Source organism: Phocoena sinus, chromosome 21, assembly GCF_008692025.1.
Source record: "Phocoena sinus isolate mPhoSin1 chromosome 21, mPhoSin1.pri, whole genome shotgun sequence".
Lineage (NCBI taxonomy): Eukaryota > Metazoa > Chordata > Mammalia > Artiodactyla > Phocoenidae > Phocoena > Phocoena sinus.
The window spans coordinates 29,964,895-29,978,402 of NC_045783.1; positions in this window are offsets into that span (position 1 = coordinate 29,964,895).

Here is a 13,508-nt window from a genome sequence, read left to right on the forward strand (position 1 = left end):
CTCTTTTCACCTCCATGTGGATAGCTAATGCCGACTACTCTGTACCATGCTTGTCAGGCGCTTTCTATACAGCATCTCACTTGACCGTCACACGGATCCCGTGGGGTGAGTAGAGCACTTGATGGCCTCGCTGTCCAGCTCGGGAAGGTAACAGCGCGTGCGGGTCCAGGACAGATGTCATCGGGGCAGGGTTGGAGCTGTACTACTCTCCATCTCCTGTTTTGCGGTGCTAGGTGCTACCTCTTTTCTGGGCTGTGTCGCCCCCAAATGTGTCCAGTGGCTCAGTCACCTTAGCTCTGCAGGCCCTTCCCTGAAAGCATCAAAGGGAAGGAGAGCCTGACCCCCCGCTGACATCGACTTACTGATCCACGTGCCCCTGGTGTCTGTCAAGTGTCCCTTTGTATGAGCTGCCAGGGGAACACGGACGTGAGAAGCTCTCTGCCTTGGGGATTTCACTGAAATGTAAGATTTGCCCATGAGACAAGGTAGCGTAAAAGAGGTTGTATAGGGTTGGTAACCAGCGAGTGGTCCATGCAAGGGGAGGCTTCATGGAGGTGATGCTACTGCTGGGTCCTGAGAACGACTGGCTGGGGGGAGGCAGGGGCCCATGTTGCCAAGGGCAGGTGGTCTTGGGGAACCAGGCTGTACAAGGACAAGACATCAAGTTCCCCGCTTTGGCCAGAGCGGGCAATTTGTGAGGGTAGGGGTGGCTTTATGAATGACCAAAAAAGGGGGGCCAGATTTCTAAGGGCCCTGAATGCCAGGTAGAGGTCCCTGCTGAGAAGCAGCAGGTGTTTCTCATCACAGGGTATGCGGGGGGGGGGGGGGGGGGGGTGGATGGCCTTTGACCGCGAGGGCATGGCTGACCTGGACCTCACCAGCTCTGGACTCAGCACTTGTCAACCTGCCGTTTGGGGAGCAGAAGGCCTTAGTGGCCAGGTCCCTTGCCTGTTTTTTGTTTGTTTTTTTTTTTGCGGTACGCGGGCCTCTCACTGTTGTGGCCTCTCCCGTTGCGGAGCACAGGCTCCGGACACGCAGGCTCAGCGGCCATGGCTCACGGGCCCAGCCGCTCCGCGGCATGTGGGATCTTCCCGGACCGGGGCACGAACCCGCGTCCCCTGCATCGGCAGGCGGACTCCCAACCACTGCGCCACCAGGGAAGCCCCTTGCCTGGTTTTTTTCTATAGCTGAGTTGGAGTCTCCTCTCCTGGCACAGAATGTGACGGCAGCTGGAATCCCTGTGCCTGGTGACAGTGTGCAGAAGGACCCGGCCGTGGGGACATGTTGACTCCAGGCATGCAGCACATCCTTTTCCCATGGCTAGGGAGTAAGATGGTGGAGGGGCCACCACCTGAGCAAAGGCAGCAACTAAAGCCCCAACTAGGATCAAACTAGAGATTGGCCCAGTCTTCCCAATGCCTCAGCTTTTCCCCTAGAAGCGTCTCCCTCTCCCCTTCTGACATGCAACCAGAGGCCTTGCTCACAAGTCTACATGATCACAAGTGCATTCCCCTTCTTGGTCCCGCCTCTCAGGATCCAAGGGACAGAGTATAAAAGTTGGCCTCTCAGGGGCTTCCCTGGTGGCGCAGTGGTTGAGAGTCCGCCTGCCGATGCAGGGGACACGGGTTCGTGCCCCGGTCCGGAAGGATCCCACATGCCGCGGAGCGGCTGGGCCCGTGAGCCATGGCCGCTGAGGCTGCGCGTCCGGAGCCTGTGCTCCGCAACCGGAGAGGCCACAACAGTGAGAGGCCCTCGTACCTGAAAAAAAAAAAAGTTGGCCTCTCTGACAATAAGAACATTCTTCACAAGTTGTGAGCCTTTCCCACAGAACACAAGTATCTCTTCCAGAAAACCCAGGTATTTCTTGAGCATCATCCTGGCTGGGTGCTGTGGAGTGGCAAAGGTCTGTGACACAGTCCTTGTCCTCGAGGAAGTTAAAATCTTGTTGGGGAGATAAGGCCCCCGTGGTCCCATTTAACATCCACTGAGATATTCAAGGAAACCTTCATAGTTGGGCCTGCCCACCCTCGGGCATCGCCAAAAGCTCTGTTTTTGCATTCGGGGGACCCAGTGACAACTGTGGGGCAGGTGCCGCATGCTATGAACCAGGAAAATACAGCTATTAAGCTACACTGTGTGTTTCCCAACGAGCTTACAACCTGATCCAGAGATGAGGGGTACTGTGAGTGGTAGAAGGACACCAAGGGATGTCATAAAGCAATGCTGACGTGATTGTCCAATGCGCGGAGGCTGTGTCGATGCCATGGGTTAAGGGAACAGGAGAACCTTCACGGAGGAGAAGGGATTTTGTAGGACAGGTAGGGTTTTTTTTTTAATAAATTTATTTTTAAATTTTATTTTATCTTTGGCTGCGTTGGGTCTTCATTGCTGGGCGTGGGCTTTCTCTAGTCGCGGCGAGCGGGGGCTGCTCTTCGTTGCCGTGCATGGGCTTCTCATTGTGGTGGCTTCTCTTGTTGCGAGGCACGGGCTCTAGGTGCACAGGCTTCAGAAGTTGTGGCGCGTGGGCTCAGTAGTTGTGGCTCGCAGGCTCTAGAGTGCAGGCTCAGTGGCTGTGGCGCACGGCCTTAGTTGCTCCACGGCATGTGGAATCTTCCTGGACCAGGGCTCAAACCCCTGTCCCCTGCACTGGCAAGCGGATTCTTAACCACTGAGCCACCAGGGAAGCCCGACAGGTAGGGTTTTAATGTAGGGGGGGCCTTCCTGGATCATGGATGGCCTGAGGTACAGGGGCAGGAGAGCACAGTAGCTGGAGGAACGTCAAAGCTGGTGGGTTTTCTGAATGTGAATCAAGAGGCTACCCGAGGGTAGTGCAGATGGGAAGAGGTATAGCCTCTGACCACTTGGTGAGGTGGAGGAAATCATGGTCTGAGTGACCCAGAGAGGAATGCCAGTTTAGGGGTGGCACAGAGTAAGCAGTGAGAAGGCCAAAACAGAACCTTGGGGAATGTTTCTAGCAAGCACAAGCAGAGCGTAGGGCCTGATCAAATGATTTTTCTAATCTCCACTGCTGTTGGCACAGCTGTGGGCATACCTCCAACTCCCAGGTAGCCAGACTGAGGTTCCATCGTAGGCCATCTTTCTACTGGTACCCTCTAGTGTGATGGTCACCGCTAAAGGACTCAAAAAAAGGCCCAAGGGCACAGGGCCAAGCGCGAGGTCCCATGGTCTGAAACCAGTACTTCAGGAAGGGCGGGCTTCACCGACAGACCCAGCACGGGGTCTTTTCCAGCTGAGTCCACCCTCGTTCTGATTTAACGAGCCTTTGCTAAACGTCATGCACACGCGGCAGGATGCCAGGCCTTGAGGCGACGCAAGAGAATTTCAAGACAAACACCTGAGAAAGTATGAAGCGATCCCAGGAGGTGCGATGAAGTGCCAGTGACTGAGAGTGACAGGCCAGTGGGACAGGAGCAGGCGGAGCGTGCAGATGGCGTGGAGGCCGCAGAGGGGACCAGTGAGCGTGGGTGTGTCTGGGATGGACATGGTGTGTGTAAGGGTGTCGTGTGAGGCTGAAGAGTGCTGGGTAGCACCAGGTAAACTGAAGTAGTATAGGATTAGATTACTGAGGGGAAAAACTGGTCGAATGCCTTCGCTATGTCTGGAGATTTACTACAATCTTATTTATGGTCCCAATAACATAAGGTGAGTGTTTTTATTTCCATTTCACACATGTCCATGGCTAGTGTGTGTCAGAATTAGGATTCCAACTCTGTCCAGCTCCAAAACCCATGCTTTTTTAAAAATAAATTTATATTTATGTTTTGGCTGCAATGGGTCTTCCTTGCCGTGCATGGGCTTTCTCTAGTTGTGAGCGGGGGCTACTCTTCGTTGCAGTGCATGGGCTTCTCATTGCGGTGGCTTCTCTTGTTGCAGAGCATGGGCTCTAGGTGTGCGGGCTTCAGTAGTTGTGGCATGTGGGCTCAGTAGTTGTGGCTCGCGGGCTCTAGAGCGCAGGCTCAGTAGTTGTGGTGCACGGGCTTAGTTGCTCCGTGGCATGTGGGATCTTCCCAGACCAGGGCTCGAACCCGTGTCCCCTGCATTGGCAGGCGGATTCTTAACCACTGCGCCACCAGGGAAGCCCAAAACCCATGCCCTTTGTACCATATTGGTTGGAACTGAGGTCTGGGCTTTAGGAGATTGGTGGCATCTTCTCATTTGTGCAAAGGTTATTTATCGAGTACCTACCATGTGCCTATGTGCAGGCACTGTTTTAGGCACTGGAGAGCAAAGCAAAGCCTTGCTTTCCAGAGCCGACCTGGCGAGGCAACATGCCTTTAGCAATTGAGGCAAGTGTGATTCTTGCTCTGTGCATCCAGCTTTCATTGCTGAAATCACAAACCTGGCCTCCTCAAAATAAGCTTCAGGATTTAACGAGTCCAGGCCTCCCCGACCCCCCTCAGGGGACACGCGCCCCTTGCTTCAGGACAATTAATCCCGTGTGGAAGAGCCAGCACCCCAGCGATAGGCAACAGACGCCTCAGTTCCTGGAATTAACTAGAACAAAGCCTCTCTCCTCTCTGCAGCCGGTTGAAGGAGTGTGAGAAGGTAAGGAAGCTGCAGATTAATTGGAGAAAAGTGTGGCACTTAAAGATTAGGTTTTCTTGGGACTTCCCTGGTGGTCCAGTGGGCAAGACTCCACGCTCCCAGTGCAGGGAGCCCGGGTTGGATCCCTGGTCAGGGAACTAGATCCCACACGCATGCCGCAACTAAGGAGTGTGCCTGCCGCAACTGAGACCCGGTGCAGCCGACGTTTAAAAAAAAAAGAAAAAAAAGGATAGGTTTTCTTGAATGCACACATTCTGAAGAGTATGACTTGAACGTGTCCTGCAGGGAGAGTGGCAGAGAGGAGGCCCCATGACCAAAGTAGAGGTGCATCCCTCCTCCCCCAGCTGTTCAGAGGCCAGAGCACGGGGAGACAGTTGTAAAAGGAAGACTTTGAGCTGTCATTTTGTTCTGAAGAGGAAGGAAGGTTTTTAGTTTCCAGGTACGATATTCAACTCAGTGCTGCCTCCTGCTGGAAGACTCCGTTAAAACAAGGAAGGGAGCATCCCTCTCAAAGTGACTCAGTTCCATTCATTCCCTTAGGTGAAGAAAAGCTAAGGGTGGTGCCTGTGTTCAAACTTCTCCTAGTCCGTCCACCCCAACCTGGGAGAAGCAAGACTGCCCTCCAAAAGGACAGGCAGGACTTGGAACTGTTAAAAACTCCTGAGCCTCTGTAGGAGAGGTTCCGATTTGCATTGGAATCCTGGGTATAAGTGTACTTGTCACTCAGGCAATCCCCCAACTCCTGGGACAGTTTCTGCTTCTGAGCCCTCCGAGAATCACCGGAAGCCCACCCAGAGCTGTGTCTCCTGGCTCCCAAGCTGAGCCTCTAACAGACGAGGGACCTCTACAGCAAGCTAGAAAGCTCTGATGTCTGCCAAGAGGCGTGTTGACACCCAAATACTCTGCAACCTGATGAACTTGCTACGCTTTTACTCAATTCACTGACCAGTTATGCCACTGGACCTGGTCCGATCTGGGGAGAGAGAGTAGTATAACTTCTTCTCTCTCTGAACCTGTGTAGATGGCAGCCTAGATTGGCCTTTTCCGGGCAAGGGGCCATCCCGCTGCCCAGGGGCAAAAGAGATCTTTGTGTGCGGGCACTTTGTAGAGTGTGTGTCCTGTGGTTCATCCCCTCCACCTGTTCAGCCCTAGGTATGGAAGCGCTCCAACCGCAGAGGACACGATGGCAGCACCATTCTTCGCTGTAGTCAGGATTTAATTGGGGACTTCCTTGGCGGTTCAGTGGTTAAGACTCCACACTTCCACTGCAGGGGGCACAAGTTCGATCCCCAGTTGGGGAGCTAAGATCCCACAAACCGTGTGATGCAGCCCCCCAAAAAATTTATTGGAAGCACCACTCAACAGTGACAGAATGTTGACAGAATGTCCTATTTAGCACCTCCAACCAGAACCTCCAGCCACTGGCTCCTCTATGCCTCCTGGAGACTCCAGCTTCTTGCTCCAGACCTGCAGGGTTGAGGATGGGTCATTGGAAACAGGAGGGAGAGCTGTTGATCCTGACCCGTGAGACAGCTGGCCTGCGTGTGTGACACTCACATGTGGGTGCCACACACCGTGTATGTGACCAGAGGGGTAATTGGGTTCAGGGTGGAGGGGATAGCAGAGGACCCTGGCTCTTGGGCCTGCATCATGAACACTTAAATCCTGGAGTAACTGCGTGAAAGTTGGTGGTTCACTCAGAACCTTCCTTTTGTCGAGGAGGGGAAAGAAAGGAGGTCAAGATTTTGTCTCTTGGGACTTCCCTGGCGTTCCAGGGGTTAGGACTCCGCACTTCTGCCGGGGGCATGGGTTCGATCCCTGGTCTGGGAACAGATCCCGCAAGCCGTGTGGCCCAGCCAAAAAAAAAAAAGGATTAAAAAGGAATTCTCTGGTGGTCCAGTGGTTAGGATTCTGCACTTTCACTGCTGTGGCCCCGGTTTGATCCCTGTTCAGGGAACTAAAATCCTACAAGCCTTGCCAAAAAAAAAAAAAAATTTCGTCTCTTCCTACACCTGAATGAGGCAAGCTCACTCTCAGGTGTCCCCTACTTTGAGTCTCCTCAGATAACTGCTGTCCTCTTGACCTTCCCCAGATGGTTGGGGGTTCCTGTACCACACAGCTTCCTTTACACTCAGCTTCTCACTACAGCTCATGCCCCGCAATTCCAGCAGAACAACCACCTACCACAGCCTGGTTAGGACTTGATAGGACTAGAGCAAGGGAAAATCCCTCACTCTTTCCCTGCCCACCTTTCTGGCCTTCAACAAAAAGCTTTCCATGGGGACTCCCCGGAGAAACTCCCTAGGGCCTAACCCACGCATTCTAAACAGGCTCTATCACGAGCTCCCGGAAGAACTGGAGGAGGAGGGATGCATCTTGTTTGCATGCTGTGATTTAAATAAATACGGGGAGTTCCCTGGTGGTCCAGTGGTTAGGGCTTGGTGCCTTCACTGCCGAGGGCCTGGGTGTCCCTCAATCCACGCTGTGTGGCATAAATAAATAAATAATCTTCGTCCCAGTCCTAAAGCAGAGCTCCTAAGACCCTTGGAATTTCCTGTGATGAGAGTAATACAGGTGTCTACTGGTAAGTTAATGAGGTGACTTTGTGAAATCTAAAGATGCTGGGCACAGGTCACCAGGGGAGCCAATCACGTGATTAGAAGGTTGGAACTCTCGGTCCCACCCGTGACCTGAGGGGAGAGGGGCTGGAGACTGAACGCAATCACCAGTGGTCAGTGATTAATCGATCATGCCTGTGTAATGAAGCCTCCATAAAAACCCAGAAGGAGAGGGTTCAGAGAGCTTCCTTGCTCGTGAGGATGTGGGGAGATGTGGAGAGAGTGGGGTGCTGTGAGAGCACGGAAGCGCTGCACCCTCTCCCCACACCTTGCCCTATGCATCCCTGCCATCTGGAAGTAAACAGTTTCTCTGAGCTCTGTCAGCTGCTCTGGCAAATTAATGGAACCCGAGTGGGGTGCAGGGCGTGGGAACCTCTGATCTCTACCCAGTCGGTCAGAGGCACAGGTGACAACGTGGACTCGCTGTTGGTGTCTGAAGTGGGGGAGGAGGGACAGTCTTGTAGGACTGAGACCCTAACCTGTGGGAGCTGATGCCATCTCCAGGTAGACAGTGTCAGAATTAAATTGTAGGTCACCCTGAGAATTGCCTGGTGGTGTGGGGGAACCCTCTCCCCACGCACTGGAATTGGTACCAGCATCAGTAGGTCCATGCCCTCGTAGCGCTCAGGATGGGACCTGAGCTTCCAACGCTGTTCCTCCTTATCACCCTGCCACATCAGCGCTTCTCAAGTTTTTCTGGGCCACACCACACGGCCTGCGGGATCTTCCATTGCGGAGCACAGGCTCCGGACGCGCAGGCTCAGCGGCCATGGCTCATGGGCGCAGCCGCTCCGCGGCATGTGGGATCTTCCCGGACCGGGGCACGAACCCGCGTCCCCTGCATCGGCAGGCAGACTCTCAACCACTGCGCCACCAGGGAAGCCCGGCCTGCGGGATCTTAGTTCCCTGACCAGGTGACGAGCCTGCACCCCTTGCAGTGGAAGCGCAGAGTCTTAACCACTGGAGCACCAGGGAAGTCCCAGCGCTTCTCAACTTTAGAGGGTATCAGAATGACCTGGAGGGCTTGGTAAGACACAGGTCGCTGGGTGGAACCCCCTGAGTTTCTGATTCTAGGTCTTGCAGTGGAGCCTGAGAATTTTTATTTCTAATAAGTCCCCAGATGAGGCTGATGCTGCCAGTCCTGGGAATGCACTTTAAAAACTGCTGAGCTACGTAACTTGACAACATCAGCTCCGCTCATCCAAGCCTATCACAGCAAGCCTACATCCACGACAAGGGCCAGAGTGGAGAACCAGCCGGTCGGTGCCCCTGTGTCCTCGGATAGACAAAGACAACTTGTTTCCAAACTTCTCAGATGCCAGAGGAGCCCGTTACTGAACCCTCTGGGCTGCTTTCCCCAAGGATTGGTGACAACTTTGGCCTCACAGTGAGACAAGCCTCATTCATAGGAGAGAAATGCAATACCGTTCATCAACAAACATTTCTTGAGTGTCTTCTATGTGCCAGCCATTGGGCTAGGTGTCTGGGATACATCAGTGAACAAAATAGATAAAAATCCCTACCCACATGGAGAATTACCTCTTTCTAATAAAAGGAAGGATAGAACTCTTTTTAAATGTGTTGAGTAGGACCCAGATACCTGGTTACTGGAAGTAATCAGGAGTCTTTAGTCAACTCAATTTATAAACACTAGAGATTAAGGTCCAAGAGCTCCAGCAGAGACTAAAGGAATGCTCCAGTGAGATGAAACACCACAATAATTACCTTCATCTTTCGGACAATTACAAGGAACACAGAGTGCTTTGTTTTGCTTTATAGAGGATTAAAAAACCACTGGGGCATGGGGTGGGGCGGGGGAGAGCAGGGGGAACCCTAGGAATCTAGGGTTCTGGGCATCTAACCAACTGCACTTTTTAAGGAAAGTATCCAGAGACTTTTGGCAAAGGCTGGTACAGGGATGGGGCATGCTTGTTTCCGTACAAGTTCTCTCCGTAAGACACTGAAGCCTTTGGGAGTCCAGAATCCTCTCTATAAAGTACACATACAGTTCTTCTGGAGGGCAAACACTTTCATCTTTGCCAGTGTCATGGATGTAATTCTTGGTCCACAGCTCAAGATGGCAAGGAATATATCTTTTTATAACTGTCGACTGAAAAAAATGCACAACCTAAAAGTTGAGAAGTATGTTTTATTTTGCAGACGAAACTGAGGACTTAAGCTCAGAAGCCAGCCTCTCAGATAGTTCTGAGGGACTGCTCTGAAGAGGTAAGGGAAGAGCCAGGGTATGTAGGAGTTTTTGCAACAAAGACCCCGTAGTCGGAACATCAAAAGATTACTGTTGGGACTTCCCTGGCGGCACAGTGGTTAAGAATCCGCCTGCCAATGCAGGGGACACGGGTTCGAGCCCTGGTCCGGGAAGATCCCACGTGCCGCGGAGCAACTAAGCCCGTGTGCCACAACTACTGAGCCTGCGCTCTAGAGCCCGTGAGCCACAACTGCTGAGCCCACATGCCACAACTACTGAAGCCCAAGCACCTAGAGCCCGTGCTCCGCAACGAGAAGCCACCACAATGAGAAGCCCGTGCACCGCAACGAAGAGTAGCCCCCGCTCACCACTAGAGAAAAACACTTGTGCACAGCAACAAAGACCCAACGCAGCCAAAAATGAAAAAGTAAAAGATTATTGTTAATTAAAGAAAACCAGACATCTCGAGTTAATGAATTTAGTGTGCTTTTCTGTGCACGCGTGATGCAAGAGTCTGGGCTCACTGAAATCACTCCTTTGATATGCCCCTTAGCTTAGCTATCTAGGGCCAGCATCCTGCTTTCTCCATCCTAAAGCCCCTCAGGGTGCACAGCTGGGGCGGCTATAATTTGATGGCTGCAACATCCTTTGTCTACTGATGTGGCAGGTGACATTTTTCATCCACATAATCCAACCTAATTTCTCATTACAATCTCTTTACATTTCTTTGTATAATCCAACACAGAATTTCTTGTGAACTGTGTTCTGTTGCGGGTGGTACATCCAGGCTTCATTTGAGGCTCCTCTCTCTTCCTGGGGACAGGGTTGCAGGTGTCAGGGTCCGGGCAGCTGGTGCTTGATGCTATCTATGCATTTAGGCATCCACCGAGCCTTCCCTCGTCCCACCTGGTATCCAGTTATGGGCCCACGTGTGTCATTGAAGCCTTGGCCCTTCAGCTCCGGCTGCTCCCTCCGCTACGTATGGACCAGGTTAGAGGACACGGGAGTCTTCCTGCCTCCTCTGGGCCACACCAGGGCACCCACATCTCCGCAAGGCTGAGTCCCAGTCTATCTGGACTTACTACATAGTCATGGCCCACCCCTTTCTCATCTCCCGGGTAATCTCTTCGTGTGGGAGGAAAAAGCATTTACCCCAAACATCTTAGTTATGTGCAGCGTCCTTTCTGTTCTTCTAAGAACATGTGTTATAGGGGTTTATTTTTGCCGCACGGCTTGCGAGATCTTAGTTCCCCAATCGGGGATCAAACCAGCGCCGCCAGCAATGGAAGCGCAGAGTCCTAACCACTGGGCCACCACGGAAGTCCCTGTAAAGGCTATTTCTTTTTCATGCAGCGCTTTCTCCTGGAGGCACGTTAGAACCACGTGGGAAGCTTTTTTAACGCTCTCAGTTTCTGGATCCCTCTTTTACAGGGTTCAGTTATATTGTCCAAAGGGTATTGTCTTTTTTTTTAATAAGATGTTGGGAGTAGGAGTTTATTAATTAATTAATTAATTTTTGCTGTGTTGGGTCTTCGTTTCTGTGCGAGGGCTTTCTCTAGTTGTGGCAAGCGGGGACCACTCGTCATCGCGGTGCGCGGGCCTCTTACTACCACGGCTTCTCTTGTTGCGGAGCACAGGCTCCAGACGCGAAGGCTCAGTAGTTGTGGCTCACGGGCCTAGTTGATCCGCGGCATGTGGGATCCTCCCAGACCAGGGCTCAAACCCGTGTCCCCTGCATTAGCAGGCAGATTCTCAACCACTGCGCCACCAGGGAAGCCCACTGTCTTTTCTTTTTTTTTTTTTTTTTTTTTTTTTGGCGGTATGTGGGCCTCTCACTGTTGTGGTCTCTCCCGTTGCGGAGCACAGGCTCCGGACGCGCAGGCTCAGCGGCCATGGCTCACGGGCCCAGCCGCTCCGCGGCATGTGGCACCTTCCCAGACCGGGGCAGGAGCCCGTGTACCCTGCATTGGCAGGCGGACTCTCAACCACTGCGCCACCAGGGACGCCCATGTCTTTTTTGTTTTAAGCGCCCCAGGTGATTCTAATGCAAAGCCAGGGTTATACACTTTGTGGAAAGGGAGAGAGGGAAGGAGTGTGGCAAGAAGACTAAAGAGGGAAAAGAGGGGAAATTTACGATTTCAGAACTCTTCTGCTACATCAAGTAATAGCTAAGCAGGGTTAGTTATTGTGAGTTTTAAACAAAGCCCTGTTGTAACCAAGCAGGATGTTATGGGGCCTTCCCAGGACAGAACCCCTCCCCCATATCCTCTGCTTTAGCTCCTCTGTGAAGCACCTAGATAACAGTATCTGGCACACATTTCCTGAGTTGTTTTCCAGACGCTAAAACCACCACCAAATGGAAGAAATTAACTACTTGATGACCATGAGCACGTAGCCCCCAGCCCTGCTGGAGCCTAAGGATTGTTAACCCCTGTGACACCACCCTGGCCAATCAGAGAACTGTGCACCCTGGGACTTCCCCTTCCTCATCTTGCCTTTAAAAATGCTTTCCTGGGACTTCCCTGGTGGTTCAGTGACTAAGACTCTGTGCTCCCCATGCAGGCGGCCTGGGTTTGATCCCTGGTCAGGGAACTAGATCCCATATGCTGCAACTAAGACCTGGTACAACCAAATAAATAAATATTTTTTAAAAAATAAAAATGCTTTCCTGAAACCCATCTGGGAGTTCGATCTTTTGAGTACTAGCTGCCTTGGACTCCTTTCTTGGTGTCCTGCAGTAAATGCTACACTCCTTCACCACCACACCTTCCCTGAGTTCCAAAGTCTCAGGTGGAGGAGATGTCAGTAGATTGGCTTCACTTCGGACCCAAGTTTGGCTCAGTAACACTTTGGAAAAGGAGCACATTAGAGAAGCTCGTGGGGAGATGAAATAGAGCTAGAGACACTCTGCTCCCTGCTACTCCAAGCGTGATCCTCAGCCTAGCATCCTTGCCATCACCTGGGAGCTTGTTAGAAATCTCAGGTCCCATCCCCAGATGTCTGGCTTCTGTGAAGTACTGCTTGAGCCACTCCAGCTGGCCCTCCATATCAACAGGGTCTGCATCTGTGGATTCGACCAACTGCAAATCAAAAACACATACTTTTTAAAATTCCAGATAATTCTAAAGAGCAAAACTTGAATATCTCATACACCAGCAACTATATACATAGCTCTTACATTGTATTAGGTATTATGGGTAACATAGAGATGATTTAAAGTGTACAGGAGGATTTGTGTAGGTTGTATGCATTTTATATAAGGGACTTAAGCATCTGAAGACTTTGGTTTTCTCAGGGGCCCTGGAGCCAATCCCCCTGATTCCAAGGGATGACTATATTTTACTAAGGGCAGGCTCCTGGGAGGAGGCAGATCTAATAGTGGGTTGTTAAGTGGTAGGAATTTCTGGAAAGCTTCATTCATTTCTGAGGGAACAGCAAGAAAATATTCATGCAAGAGGTGAGTGTAGGTGCTGACACAGAGATGTAAAATGGACACAGATTTGGGTCAGTTTCTGCAGAATTAGAATCCAGTTCAGTTCACATGTATCTCTGTTTTCCTTTTAAATGAGAAGAAAATCCTCAGTTCCTTAAGGGTCTGGACCATTTTTTCTCTGCTCCAAAGGTGACAGAAATAGTGTTGTTGAACCCAAGTTCACGTACCCAACACACAGTGAGGCCATACAAACCAAAACCATCAGCGTTTGGAGCAGAGAAAGGCTTATTGCAGGGCCCAGCAGGAATGGGCAGCTTGTGCTCAGAAGACCCAAACTCCCAGATGGTTTTCAGGGAAGAGTTTTTAAAGGCAACGTCTGGGGTGATGGCTGCGGGGTGTGTCACTTTCTCCTAATTGGGTGGTGGTGAGGTAACAGTGGTGTTCCAGGAATGTCAATCATCAACTTCCTGGTTCCAACCAGTCTGGGGTCTCAGCAAGTAGTCACCATCCTCCACCTGGGTGGTGGGGTTGGGGGAGGTCTTAGTTCCTATAAAAACAACCCAAAGATCTGTGTCAGATTGTGATGTATATCCCTTGAGGAGGAACTAGGACTCTGTTTCATGGCTGAACTGTTGTTTTTGACTGCTTTTCCTTTGCTTCTGCATTCCTTCACTTCTCTAATTAA